The sequence below is a fragment of the Mya arenaria genome, chromosome 9 (assembly GCF_026914265.1).
Source record: "Mya arenaria isolate MELC-2E11 chromosome 9, ASM2691426v1".
NCBI lineage: Eukaryota > Metazoa > Mollusca > Bivalvia > Myida > Myidae > Mya > Mya arenaria.
The window spans coordinates 46,957,480-46,973,171 of record NC_069130.1 but is presented as its reverse complement, the minus strand read 5'-3'; the positions used below and the strand labels follow the sequence as shown (position 1 = coordinate 46,973,171).

The 15,692-nt window shown below is 34.3% G+C and overlaps 1 long non-coding RNA gene across 2 annotated transcripts; it reads right to left on the bottom strand.

Moving 5' to 3' along the window:
• Positions 1-2,531: 2,531 nt before the first annotated feature.
• Positions 2,532-10,555, bottom strand: LOC128203294 (uncharacterized). Of its 2 annotated transcripts, XR_008255912.1 has the most exons (5): positions 10,460-10,555; positions 8,556-8,649; positions 8,247-8,343; positions 6,046-6,096; positions 2,532-5,807 (listed from the first exon to the last, which is right to left on the bottom strand). It is a non-coding gene; the product is annotated as an uncharacterized LOC128203294 (long non-coding RNA). The 2 variants fall into 2 exon arrangements; XR_008255913.1 differs by lacking the exons at positions 8,247-8,343; positions 8,556-8,649; positions 10,460-10,555 and adding an exon at positions 7,065-7,125.
• Positions 10,556-15,692: the final 5,137 nt, after the last annotated feature.

The window sequence follows — 15,692 nt, the reverse complement described above, 5'->3', positions numbered from 1 at the left end:
ACTCCTTTTTTATTAAACTAGACCCTCGATCAGATAAAGTAATGGCTGTGGTCATGCTTGAAGGTCAATATAACTTGACCATGACAACATTCGTGACCTTGACCAACTTCCATATTTATGTTAAATATCCCACGTTAAAAAAAAAATCAGACTTCGATCCAAGTGTATATTTTGTACTAACTAAATTCTGCTGGTTGGAAATGTGTTCACCTATAAGGTTTGCACTGTTCAAATATGGCCATTTTGATCTCAAGACTTGTGGACGGACGCACACTCTTGATCCGTGTCATCTCAGGTGCCGCCGCTTTAAAATATTGAGAAAAAGGTGTTTTTTACGTCTTGTGTCGGTATAATTGACATACACGGCAAAGTCCCGATAACGGTTTTAACTTTTTATGGCCAATTTGAGGGATAAGCACACGAATTAAATGGGCTAAAGTATGGTCTTACAAGATGCTTCGAATGGTAGATTGCTAAAAGTCGTGAACACCCGGATCGTGCAGAAAAGGTTCAAGAGCGGGTTCTAAAACCTGGCCAATAAACGGGGGAATGGGCATTTTGGAAATGTATCGTTTAACTCATAAACAAGTTTAAGGCTAATCAGTCATATGCTATCGGAATGGTTACAGCAATAACAACTGAGTTGGAGGGCTATCCGCTTTTCCTAGGCACCAGCTAAAGAGTAGAAACGGTTTAAACCGATGTACCATCTCGGTGCGTATTCAAGAGCGGTTAAGAACACATTGGACAAAAGATGAAAGCCCAAATAGCCTTAAATGCTATAATATTTGGCATTTTCTCTGAGAAAAAACAACATCATGTTACAAAAACGTTCATGTCTGCTTAATTGAAGTGCGGTCGTCCGTCTGTACGAGTAAAATAGGCTTTCAACGCTGACTGCGGCTGGTGAAAACCCTTTTTTGTAATATTGTTCACTATTTTACACCTGGATTTGGACAAACTGCCAGGTCTTAATAGATATGATAATCCAATGCCGACAGAAAGGTCATTTGGACGCTAGAAAATCCGCCGTTATGGATTTTGCAGAAAAAAAGTGCAATGAGTTTTACCATGAATGCCACTTTCTCTTGGAGTAACAACTGCTACCGGGAACCGGGTTATACACATTTACCGGAAATTCTCTGTATTTTTCGGTGTCAAAAAAGATCATGAAAATCTGTTTTATTCTGTTCTGCTGGAAATTTCAATGAAAAAGTCTGTGGTCGGTCAAGCAAAGATTATACAAAGTATAATTCCACGTTAGATCGACCCTCAGCGTACTCGCATGATGAATTGGCCGACAGAATTATAAAATGAGGTTCTGTATACACAACTTTTCACAAAGTTACATTACATTACCTTATTTTTTAAATAAAATATTCTATTAGTCTATGATTTGCAAATTGTTATTTGTCAGTCAAATTTGTACCTATAAGTAAAAACGTTCGACTGCCAAATTCATGTAGCCATAGGTACAATATTGTTTTCTTACATTGAAACGGGGGTTTAAGTTGAATGCCATTTAATCACTTTTATATATAAAGGCAGCAATTCGTATGCAGAAACTGTAGTGTCATTTCAGAAATTATGTCATCGACATTGTGTTTAAGCTCTGTGCTTACCTCTCTTCTTCTTTCAATAAAGTGTGTCACCAATTAATAGGTATCACTGCACTGTTTAATTGTCACTGAGGGGATTGAATTTCATAAAAATGGAAATATTTTTTTGATATTGTCACTTTCTCAAACAATGAAATATCATATTCAAATGATATTCTCAAAATTCACTTCTTTCACAAGGTGAAACATCATGCAACATGATATTGAAATAAACATTTTTCTTTTACTATATCCACAAAAAGATGGCTATAAAATGACTTAATGTACATTCTATATGAAAGTGATTTTATTAAGGATATTGCACCGATGATATTGTGTCCAGCCCTGTACATACTAAAGTTCAATATAATGCGAGAACAGGAAAATTTTCGAAAAAATTATCTTTTATATGTGCACTGTTTGAGATGATCAGATATCTGTTTTATTTCATGGAAATATCTTTTTAAAGCATTGGAAAGCACTCGCTGTTATATACAATGTAGATATGAAAAAACCTCATGGTATACCTTTTCAGGTTCAGTGGGAATCTAAATATGACTATAAAAATCCCTCAACTACTCAATGATCAGCCAAATTCAAACATACCGTAACATGTTCAGTATTTTATTCAATAATATAACATAGTACATTATAATAATTTTTCACAGGTCTATCTATGGCACAATGATGGTTAATGATTACAGAATAACCTAGAACTTAAAAAGAACATATAAAACAAGTTTGATGCTAAAATCACTAATGTTTCTCTTAAGCTACACTCTCACAGATTTAATGTTTTTACAACTTAATGAAAGTTTCAAGTTACATAAAACATGAAAATCGATAGGAGATAAATGCAGTACTATAAATAAAATATGTATTAAAAATAATACATATTTTTAATACAAAGACACAAATTAAAGAAAAGCAGACTGTCAGGCCATGATAAAGATTTGTGGAGACATAACCTCAAAGGCATACAAAGACATAAGACTGTGAGATGCCTTGTTAGTACATTTCAATGATTAAGAATGGATCATTAGTTCCACTAACTCTGACAGAATTTACTTCATATCATCTAACTACTACATAAAATATCAGAGGTCAAATTCTTAGGCAATACTAGCAAGTGCATACGTGCAAAGACACATAGATCATAATATATCCACATTAAACACATTTTTTAAAGATGCACTCTTACTCCCAAAAAGGTTTACCACTACTAATACTATTGTTTTAATATTGTGAAAAGAATTAATGAATGTTGAAAGCAATGGTTCTCATGAAGGATACCGATTTTGATTTGAAAGAAATGTGCATAAAACATGGTGTATCTACCTTATGAGACTATTAAAGTAGATCACAGTAAATCTTTTAGCATTCATCAATCATTAAATATTTTTGCGTTTTCTGTTATTAAATACAGGGTTACAAACTTGCTACCAGTAATAAATATGTTCCATCAATGCATTATTTAGTAAGTAGTTAAAGGTTTATCACTCAAAACATATGTTTGTTATACATATGTATGCATTGATTTTGAATAAGAGTGTCACTTTAACAATTAATTTGATTTAAAAATTACCTGACAAGAATTAGGAGCTTAAAAATATGGAATTTAAAAAAATAATAAAGCAATACTTTTCATAAAATTAAAAGGCAGCAACAACAGTCACAGTATGTTTTAGCATATGCTATTTAAAACAATCTCTCAATATGGTCCAACTCGTACCCTACACATAAAAAGTACAAGTTGTATTTAAAGATAAATTCATGGTAAGTAAACAGCTACAAATTTAAAAGAAGTGACACTCTTATTCAAATTAACATTTTCTGTTTTTTTTAACAATGTATCTTCTTACATTATGATGTAATATGTGCTTGTCAAAAGCAATAGAAAAATCAATTTAAAAAGTAAACAAGAATCGTGATGTGACAATAATTGTTTTGTTAAGGATTGGCAGAAGAAGTTCAGTTTCAACTGCTGTCTTCTATTTTTATAACAGTGACCTAGATCCTATGCGCCCAAAACACAATCTCATGAAAGTTCTCAATAAACTCTTCCTATATATCAAGTTTGGTCACAGTATATCAACCATAACTTATGGTATTCAGTACCAAAAAGTAATATTTTTTTAGTAACAGTGACATTGACCCTAAGGGGCCCAAGGCATTCGAATGAAAGCTCTCCATTAACTTGTCATATATACCAAGTTTGGTCACACATTGTCACCCCTTACTTATTCAGTACAAACTATAATTGTACTTTTCAGCAATACTGACTTTGACCTAGATCATAACCCAAAACACAATAAACAAGAGCTGTCACAGTATGTGACGAATGCCCCCGAATGTGACATTGACCTACGAACAAGGCCAGTACATGAAAAGTTGATCTTGCCTTTATGTGTCAAATACATATGGCAAGTTATTTTAAATTTCCTCTGAACATAAAAAAATACCACCCATACTTGACAACCTACACTGTTATGTCCTTATATTCAGAATTCCCTTGTGAATAAACACTTAGTGTATCTTTCACCTTAGAGGTAGGGACATGGGTCTTGCACAGGACACGTCGTCTTCGTATGTGGAACACATGTAGCAAGTTATTTTAAAATCTGTCTTTACAAGGGAAAGTTACAGCCCGGACACGACAACCTATACTCTATGCTTATATGCAGCACTCTATGGTGAATAAACACTAAGTGTGACCTTGTCCTTTGAGGTAGGGACACGGGTTTTGCACGCGACACGTCGTCTTGGTATGTGGTACACATGTGGCAAGTTATTTTAAAATCTGTCCATACAAGAGAAAGTTACAGCCCGGACACGACAACCTATACTCTATGTCCTTATATGCAGCACTCCATTGTGAATAAACACTAAGTGTGACCTTGACCTTTGAGGTAGGGACACGGGTCTTGCACGCCACACGTCGTCTTGGTATGTGGAACACATTTGGCAAGTTATTTTAAAATCTGTCCATACAAGGGAAAGTTACAGAGCCGGACGGACGGACGGTGCAATTTTAATATGCCCACCTTCGGGGGCATAAAAAGTCTGTATGAACTTTCATATAAACCAAGTTTGGTCACAATATGTCGACCTTTAAGTTAATCAATACCAGTTCTTTTGCTTTTAATAGTAACTTTGACCTTTATATTGATCCCAGAAGCCTAAAACGCAATCTCATGAAAGGTCTTCATAAAGGCTTCCTACATACGAAGTTTGGTCACTATATGTCAAACCTAGCTAAAATTATTTTACACATAAGGTGACTTTGAAGACCCTTCCACCAGCCCGCCCAAACAATTAGCTTTCAAAAACCCTGTTAAGAATATATAAATGTGCCTGACATAAGAAATAAAAATGAAAAAAGGGCAATAATTTGTATTTAGTTAAAATGGAGTTATGTCACCTTATTGTAAGATGTTCATCATTAATTGTGCAAGGTATTAAGTCCATTGAATGAAGGCTATTGAAGTATTAACCTCATTATGTAATGACCCTGAACAACTGTATGGAGTATTAAGTGACTTTAATGAAGGGTTTTGCAGTTATGAGTGAAAATCCCAACTTGGTCTTAAACTTTAACCGGACGCTAAAGCCAAAGCAGATGCTGAGGCGAGTGGTATAACCCTCCTTATTATTCAAATAGTCCAGCTAAAAATGTTGATAAGGTACATACCAGTTTGATATTTTGTCCATTTAAAAATATAACCACTGGAGGGAAGGCATTTATTAAGTTTTTATGCCAACCCCATACAAAAGCAAATGTGCCTTTTGGGGTGCAAATTAGCAAAAAAGCCCAACCATATATTATTAAAAATCTGCCAAACCCGGTGGTTATATGTTTTAGGAGAATAGCCCTAAGTGTTAATTACACTAAATATCGCCTTATTACAGCTTTGTTATTGACTTAAGACATGAGATGTTTATAATGTGTATTAGAGAGGTCCAATATCTATCGTTTTTGTTTAAGTTTAAGTCCCAGTCTAATCAAGATATCAAACTGGTATGTACCGGTACTCCCATATTTTATTGAAATGATTCCAATAACACCCTTATCTCTGTTACTTAAAAATACAGTTGTCATAACAGAGCCCGTCCTCTTTAAGTCCACATTGGCAGTGAGATTAAATTAAAATGTGATTCTGTTCATTCTTCTTCAAACAGCATTCATCGTGAATCTCGGACATCTTTAATCTATTGGAAATAGAAAGAAGACCTTCATAGAAATTATTTCCATTTTCAGTTTTATGTATTTCATCATTATGGCAATTAAATAATAGTACAAATAATATCAAATTATTATAAAGATGATTTTGACTTCTGTCATCTTCATTGCATCTAATCCATCTACATTATACTATCCTTTTACAATTGACATCTTTTTTAAATATATATATATATATATAAATACTGAATGTCTAATAAACATTACCTGTAAAAGTGTCATGACTTGCACCCATATCTGTTTTAACTGAGTCTGTATCTGAAAAGAGTGCATAAAATCAAAGCTTCACATACAAATTAGCTTCATGTAATAAAGAAATATATAATGATGCTATGAAGACAAACATGCACTTATAATAAACTAGAGGCCTATGTTCTACTGGCTGGGTTTGTGTGGTCAACATCACTGTTTTCGAAAAGAACCAACCCCTTATGGATTCTGAATACTCATTTTTTCATAAAGGCCCATAATCTTATCATTTCAAGGTTTTTTGAAAGGAACCAAGCTCTAATGGATATCAAAATACTGTACAAGTTTCATCAAGATACAATCAAAACTGAAGACTGTATCTTGTTAACCAGCAACTGCTTACTGACACACTGATTTTTTTACTATCAAGGCCCATAATCTAGGCATGCATGGGCGGATCTGGCTGGTTTTCAAAAGGAACCAAGCTCTTATGGATATGTAGATACTGTTCAAGTTCCATCGAGATACAATCAAAACTGAAGGCTGTATCATGTTAACGAGCAACTGCTTACTGACACACTGATTTTTTATACTATCAAGGCCCATAATCTAGGCATGCATGGGCGGATCTGGCTGGTTTTCAAAAGGAACTGAGCTCTTATGGATATGTAAATACTGTACAAGTTTCATCAAGATACAATCAAAACTGAAGGCTGTATCATGTTAAAGAGGAATTGTTTACAGACGCACGGAGGCACATACTACGTACACACTACCATCGCATAAGACTAAATGACTAAACAATAAACCAGTCCATTAGTTGAATAATTAAATTATATGATTTGTAATGTTCAGTCAACATTTAATGTATTGCACAAGCTCATGGTTGTTTAACATGTTAAACTTGTTAGGAATTAAATATCCAGTTAATAAACATATTATTCTTTGGGTTTAATTGCGGTAACGTTTGTTATTCAAATTAAATGACGCAACATGTTCAAATGGTCAATTCAGCCCATTTCTAAATTTACCATTACCTGGTATGTTTGAATTGTGTTGACCAGGTGGATGAGGTTAATGGAGCAATGGATGATAAAGGAACTGATTCAGAAAATTTATTGAAATTAATTCTTCTTGTATATTTATGTTTTTTCCCATTAATGATTTTTAAAAAAAACATAATTTCATTGCTTTTAAAGTATAAGCATGACAGCAAAAACAAATACTATAAATAAGCATATATATGAGAGACTGTCCAAATTTCATTAATCTGCACATTTGTAGAATTCATCATGAAAAATGGGCACATAATATTTGTTCTTTCTGAAGTTAACTGTATTACAAAAATTGTAATCAGATTTTGACTAGATTATGTACTGAACACATATGCCATGTAATAAAATAAAACTATGCCCTACATTCCTGTTTCAGTTCTTGTTTGGAGCACACCCAATATCAATGCAAAAGGTGCATCGCACATTTTTGTTCAAGATACATGTTTACAAGCGGCGCCATGTATAAGGCATTTTGAATAAAAAAAAATTTCCTTTTGTAAGTAAATGATTGAACACATCAATGAAATGACATACAGAATTATCATATCAACATTACAACAAGTTTATAATACTACTTGTTTTCCTACCACAGATTCTTCATGTTCTTTATGAAAAAGAAATTAAGAAAGTAGTGTTCATACATTTTGAATTTTTAATCCAGTGTTCTTTCTTACAATGAATGTAGTCAAATTATGTAGGGTTGAAGTATGTAGTTGCATTGAAAACATGAGAAAAGTAATGGGACATAAATCATTCAAAAAATTGTGTGCCTATGACAATCCTTTAAAAGAAAGAAGTTTGGAAGAAATTTATATACATAGAAAAAACATGATTATTTCATTTGTAGTACCGGTAATTCTTTTGCAAGGCCCAGAATCACGCAATGCATATCATTTGGTAAACAACACATTTTTCAGGCATGTGGGAAAAGGCTGTGACCTGTACTTTTGTTTTTAAACTAATATACGATACATTTAAGGAGGTTGCAATTATAAGTAACTTCTACTTCAATGAAATCGGCTCGGGTTCATATAAATCAGAAAAAGAAAGATACAGAAATCGAAATGTTATATACTTAATACTCTGTGTACAGCACTGATGATGATTGAATAACTGGTTATATACAAAACATTCCATATAATTTACATTGCATCAGGGACCCACCATCATCTTCAGTTTAAGGGGTTTCATGCGCTGCAGATCCTTGACGTGTGCAAGCTGCTATTGCCCTTCTCTCCATTTCTATCTCATTGGCTGCAGGCTGAAATTTTTTAGTCTGCTTAGCACATCATAGCCACTTGGCAGAAGGTGGAATGAATTAATATTAACTTCAGTTATTATTATATGCAGTTATGACAGTATACTATCCAATGTTCTTCTATTACTTTTGATGAAAGGTTCTCTTCAAAGGACAAAAATGATAATCACAATTCTAATTGAAAAATATTTGTAAGTCATTACATGTATGTGTACCTTTTTTTCTCACAACAAGAAGTCTGCACAGTTCAAACATTTATACGTTCTTAATGTTGTTACTTGGGATGCCTCCTAGGATGGCTCAAGGCACCTGCAGAGAAACAATACTTGTCAGATAGAATATGCATTCATATAAAACATTGGTTTATACACTCTTTTTTTATCTCACTATTTGGACCAGATATAATACCATAGTTTTATGATAAACATTAGGTTTATCTTTAAAGATCTTCCAACATATATTTATCCATATAAAGCACATAAACAAGGCAACCTGAAACTTAAGGATTTGATAAGAAATCCTCAAGTTTGTAAGCAGACAAAGTTAATTTGGCAATATTTGGACACATTGGTTAGAGTCTCATTGTCAATTAATGAAATAAACAAATGTATGGAATAAAAATACTCTGTCAATCAGACAACAGGTGGGATTTTTCTTGTTGCTTGTGAAAAAATACAAAATACTTAACTGTTGTTTAATGAAATACCTTCTTTTTCATCAGAGGATTGATAATTATAAATCTAAGACAATGTTAAACATTGCATTATCACTAGTGTACGAGAATGATAAAATATATGCTATATTTCAAGCAACTCCAGTTATACCCCATCCCCTAAAGATCAGCCAGTGTTATATACTAGTACCTCTTCTTGACTTTAAGCTGAGAACAGTCATTAACTTTTTTTTCCTTTTCTTCTTTATGCAACAAAGTTTAAAATAAAATTAAGTGCACATTACACATCATTACAAAATATTTGAATTAGCTTGACACATCTACTCTAGCTGTTAAATAGATACATGTGGTTTACTTGTAACATTTTTGCTACCAGTAATAATCAAATATATTATCAGCTTTGACAGGTTATAATTTTCACCTACTGTAAAACCATTTTCAATTTTGTGTGGTATGAATCTCATTCATAATCCCTTGTATTTCCCACGTTTTTACAAATGCATCTAAATCCCATCGGAAAACATCCTCTTGTATACATTGATCGTATACTGAGGGCAATATACCAGTACTATTTTGCAAATATGTTGGTCAGTCAATAACAGTTGATTTGCACTACATCTGAGTGCAATTATTGTTTGTATCAGAATTTTAGGTTTTTATTTTTGTCTTCTTTGATCCAACAATCTGATCAATTCATCAAAAAATGAAAAAAGAAAGATTGAATTAATGCAAGCCATTTAAGTTCAAATTCTATGGAGATTAATTCTGTTACTACTATATATTTTAATGTTTAAAGTAACACTCTTATTCAAAATCAATACAAACGCATGTATAAACAAAAATAAAGTCTAAGTGATAAATCTTTATCTTCTTTCTAAATAATGCATTTATGGTGAATGCTAAAGATTAACTGTGATCTACTATGGTCTCATTGAAATACTGTGATTTCTGCACCTTTCTGTTAATTAAACTTGGTACTTTATACATGAAAACCATAGATTTAAACATTTTTTCATACATTTGGTATATAAAAACAATTGTACCAATTGTGATAAATCTTATTCGGGAGAAAGAGTGTGCCTAGTTTATCATGCAGATTTTTTTTCAAAAGTTTACAAGCAAACTTAAGAGAAAAACATACAAGTACTTTACATAAATGATAAGCATTCTTAGGATAGCAGTAAGCCAGTTACTATCCTCACAAGAGACAATGCTCATCAAGGAATATAAATGCATAGGAGTGATTCAATAAAGTTAGCAACCATCTTTGATTTTGTCAAATCAAATATAGAAATCTCACTTTCAGATAGCTTTGAACATAACTGTAAACGAGAAGTTGAGCTAGACACAGGAAAGGACAGTGCGATTTTAATTTTTTTCACTCTCGGGGGCATAAAAAATACACCTCAGAAATCAGTGAGATAAATTGGTTTTACTTTAACTTACCCATAAGAACTCGATCAGGCCAAAGAACATTTGGATTCCTCTTCACAAAGAATGGTGGGAATGAAAGATGGTGTGTACTGTCCCTTCTGATGCACTGTATACAGGAATGATACATGTCTATTTATCATTGTTATCACTAACTACATGAAACATGGCTTGAAACGGGCCAATTTCAGCACAATTAAGAGAAAATAAATAATATTTATATGACCATAGAAAAATTGTTTGTATTTTGAAAGTCATTTTGAAACTCATATTCTTCACAAAATTGCAGTGTCCATTCATTTTCACTTAAGGCTTGATGGGATAAAATAGTTTTGAAACTATACCATTGAATTGCTTTCAATATTTTGGCTTTCCATGTCAAATATTTATTGTTATCATAGATGCAAATAAGTCATTGCCTTAACACAAAAGTAAGTACCTAAACAAGTAAATAATCAATTGAAAAGAACTCATATTGATAATTGGCTCCAAATGTAATCTTCTGTAAAAATCAACCTTGCCTTTGTGAGCATATCCCTGGATCTTTCCTGTGATGTTCCATCCTGAACATACTTTGGCTTTCACCATTCTGGAAATGCGGACAATGGGCCTGTAACAATTCAAAACAAAATTTTACAACTATAATATTAAATTGGGGTGGGGCATCATTTCAAGATCTGTTCAAAGACACAATTAAATCAGTGCCTGAATGTACAACAAGGCAATCCAAAGGACAGCTATATCCCCTGCAAATAACATTCTCGGATATCTGAACATAACGATATTTGTTATTCATATTGTGTGTACTAAGTGTAGGACCTTTAAATGTTAGATGTGACCTTGACCATTGAGTTATGGACACAGGTCAAGGTCACTGCAAATCATCCCAATGAGGACACATTTCTACCAGGTAATATGGTAATCCATTCCTGCAAGTTATACTCCAGACACGAGCATGTGTACTATGGCCTTTAAATGTCAGATGTGACCTTGAACATTGAGGTTTGGACCTGGGTCAAGGTCACTCCACATCATCTCAATGACAACATTTGTAAAAAGTTATATGGTACCCATCAATGCATTTGAAATATGGACCCTGATCAAGTTCACTGCACATCGTCTCAATAAGGACAACATTTGTACAAAGGAAAATGGTAATCCATTAATGCATAAGTAAGTTAAAGCCCGGACACGAAATGTTATGGACAGACAGACGAAATGCATTCCTATAATCCTCTCCCCACTCTGTTGCGGGGGAATAAAATCAGAAACTTTTTAACAATCATCATTCAATGTCCGTGGACTGGAGTTACAAATTCAAAAATATTACAACTTAAAGCTGCACTCTCACAAATTTACCGTTTTTACAACTTTTTTATTATTTGTCTTGGAATTAGCAAACTTTTGTGTCAATATCTGCAAACCAGTGATGAAAGACCGTTGGCAAAATGTCACATCGCAGATTTTCATATTTCCATTCCAAATTTAATGTTTTATGGCTTAGACGATTTAAAAAAATGCATAAACATCAATTTTGGAGAGGAAATATGAAAATCTGCCATCTGATCTTTTGTCATCAGTCTTTTATTACTGGTTTTCTGATATTTACGCCAAAAACTGCTCGTTCCAAGACAAAAATAAAAAAGTTGTCAAAACGTTCAATCTGTGAGAGTGCAGCTTTAAGTCAATTTACAAACTATCAAGGTACTGAGTATCAGTGAAAGTGGCTTAAACTTTGGCTTTCAAGGGGCTTTCTCACGTAAGAAAAGTAAGATGCTGGGTTTCAAATTTGGCCACGCGGGTTTGAACCCAGTCTCCTACACATTTTTTTTTATATCAAAGCGTTACACATTCTATTCGATAATTGTCCAGACATCAGATGGTCAAAAAACCCAGTAACTTCTCAAAAACAGCATAGAAATTTCCTTGTGAGCTACCATGAGGCAGACCATTTATAATGAAGATAAACCCAACAATTATGTCACATCACTGACACAAGCACAGTTTACCTGTTTAGAAATAGCACATAATGGGTTCCCAGTTAAAAAAAAGCATGGAATGATATGACCGTGCAAGTCATGTGATCATTTCATATCTTAAACTCAACTTTAAAGCATTGTAGCAATACATATAGCCCGGAATTAACATAACTGAGTTTTCCCATGCCGGTACAAATAAAAGGTGAATTTCAAGCTATTGAAATGCATGTAACAGTCCAATGACTCTATTGTTTCCAAAGTAACGTGTATATATTACAACGGTTTAATTTTGTTTGTACCGGAGGATTAGGTTGGGTAAACCAGAATAGCTATAATTCCGGGCTACAACTATTTGCTGTGACTTTCAGCAGAGTTGACCTTCACTGTGTCTATGTCGTGACTAGCCTTTCAGTATACTAACCAAATCTGTGATATTTATATATATAATATATGCAAATTATATAGATGAAAAGCATTCCTTTGGCTGCCATTTTAGAGCACCTGCTGACACTGTATAGAAACACCAAACCTAATTGTACCCAAAGACAAAGCAATAATAGTTCCCATAATTGGGTATTGGAACCATGAGTTCACTGGACCACTTTATTGACTTTTACAGCAGGGTATGTATTGATCTGTAATTCATTTTTTTTTCACAACAATATATAAAAGTTATGTAAATTCTAGACAATATTTTTAATTGTGTGCAATTGTATTATGCGGTGTCCCTTTAAAAGATTAATAGTTTCATATCTAAATCATGCTCCAGTAAGAGTACTTAATTCTTTTAGGTATTGGATTTGTATCAACGCTGTTAATAAAACAGTACTGTCATATAATGAATACCACTGACACCAAAATGTGTGATTTAGGTGTATAAAATAGTGTTTTTGTTTACTAAATATGTGTCTGTTTTGATGGATTTCTCCAACTGTTTGAACAAACTAGTTTGGTCGTTAGCTAGTGAAAAGGAGTATAAACATTGTTTCACTAAAAGCAATATATAGGTACCCTATGACTTGATATCAATATTATTCATGTTTGAAGTGTGTGTGGACATTTTTTTTAAAAAAGAAAAGATTACTATTACTATCTTTTGACTTTTCAATGTTATAACCCTAGAGGGTATTTAGCCTTTCTCGTATGCAAGGCTCACGCCTGTCATTTTTCGGCTGTGAATTTTAACAAATTCACAGACAGGCTGAAAAACAGACATTTTTTTCAAGTATTCTGTTTGTCATGTATAGTATACTATGAGAAATACGTCCCTCAAACTGTCTGAAGAGTGACAATATTAAATTTTTGAAAAAGATGATCACACAAGTTAAATTGCACCAGTCAATTGTAACAACAAATTCCCAGGTCTGGGGGGGGAAACCAATAACTGGTGCATTGCATGCCACTTCCATGAGACAGAATTGTCATATTCGGAGGCAATTGTGCAGAGACCATGAAAAATACCGTCATGTTTACATGTTGAAATTAGACTTGGAAGATAAACAACCCTGAATGCTTTATTTAACATGAACACCTTGAGACAACCACCTTATAAAATAGAAAAAAATAGAAAAAGATGTAGCAAAAGGCAGATGTGGTAAACAAGAGTCCAGGTGCAATACCCTAGCTCTTTTACAAAGAGACCCCTTAGTTCCTTCACGGGCTAGGTGTGAAGCACTGATACACAGGGTGCAACTTACCTAGACTAAACCAGTACTGAATACACTACTTTTTCAAGCACTACACTGCCAGGCACCAGACAAGGGAGCTACATGTACTTGTACCAACTTTTAAAGTATTTCAGTAAGAAGTGGCTTGGGAGTTTGAACCCTGACCTCCAACTCCTTAGGCGGACAACTTTACAACTGGGCATCGGAGACAGTTATAGATATCTACCGGCAGTATTTATTTACTGTGACAATTCACAAACATGTCTTTTTCATTTCTTAACTCCTGTGTACATGGTTGTAAACATCAGTTTTTTGGAGCATTTTAAATGTTTGACAACTATTTCCTCATGATAAATTTTATTTTGTCCCATTACATGACAAGCAACCAACAATGTGGCTCTTACTTCTAAATAGAAGATTCTGATGTTGGTGATGAAATTCACATACCGTGACGTCAACTTTCATATAACCTGTTCTAATAGCCCCACAATAACTTACTGAGATGAAAAGAATTCAAACAGGAGTTATAGCAGGGCAGCTTAAAGAATAATTATGACATTACTGGTTGACCATACGTGGTATATTTCCAAACAGGGCACAAATACTGATCACCTACTAATTGTAACCAGCCCCCCCCCCCCCCCCCCCCCCAGGTCTGACTTTCGGTCCAGCCAACCCCGGGTAAAATCCCCGCCCTGCGGGGACAAACTGATGTTTAAACCCCGGCCAAATGCCCCCGCACCCCAGAGACTCTAAATAACGCCCAATCTCGGCTTAATATGGCCCTATGACAAAACCACCACGGTCACCTGGCCCTGCGGGGTCACCTGGAAAGTAAAAACACGGCCCTTTTCCCCGGTATACCCAAAGACCTGGGGGAACCGTGGTTACAATTGACTGGTGCATTATTTGATGAATACAGTTCATTAATTTCATCTTGTTTGTTGAGTACTTTTTAAAAAAAAAATGCCATTTAATGTAAATACGCTTAAAAATCATAATGTAGCACACGCGGGAATGACCTCAGAAGATTCATGTGCATTTTTGAGGTTTTGTGGTTATGTTAACTTCAAGATATTTATAAATATAAATAATCTTAACATTTGAATTGCAATTGTTCCAAAAAACATTTGAAACAATAAATAACTTGAGTGAGGCTTATGCACCAGTCAATTGTAACCATGCCCCCCCCCCTCCCTTTCTGGGGGATAGCGGGGATTTTGACTTTCAGCCCAGCCAACCCCAGCTAAAATCCCCGCCCTGCGGGCACAAACAGATGGTAAGATCCCCGCCAAATGCCCCTGTCCGCCAGGGACCCTAGGTATATTTAAAGCGAAGACAAAACCACCTCATTCACCCGGCACTGTGGGGCCACCTGAAAGGTAAAAACATGGCCCACTTCCCCAGCTATCCCTGGTATATACCCCACCCACACCCCCGGACCTAGGGGGGCCGTGGTTACAATTGACTGGTGCATTACAGTAGTGTTTATTCAAAATAGCATCGGTAATATTTATAATTGTATTACCATGCAAGGAAACAGTATATGTGCCCTCCATAGCATAATTTTAATGGTGTTTTTCTTTCCATAATATGAACGAT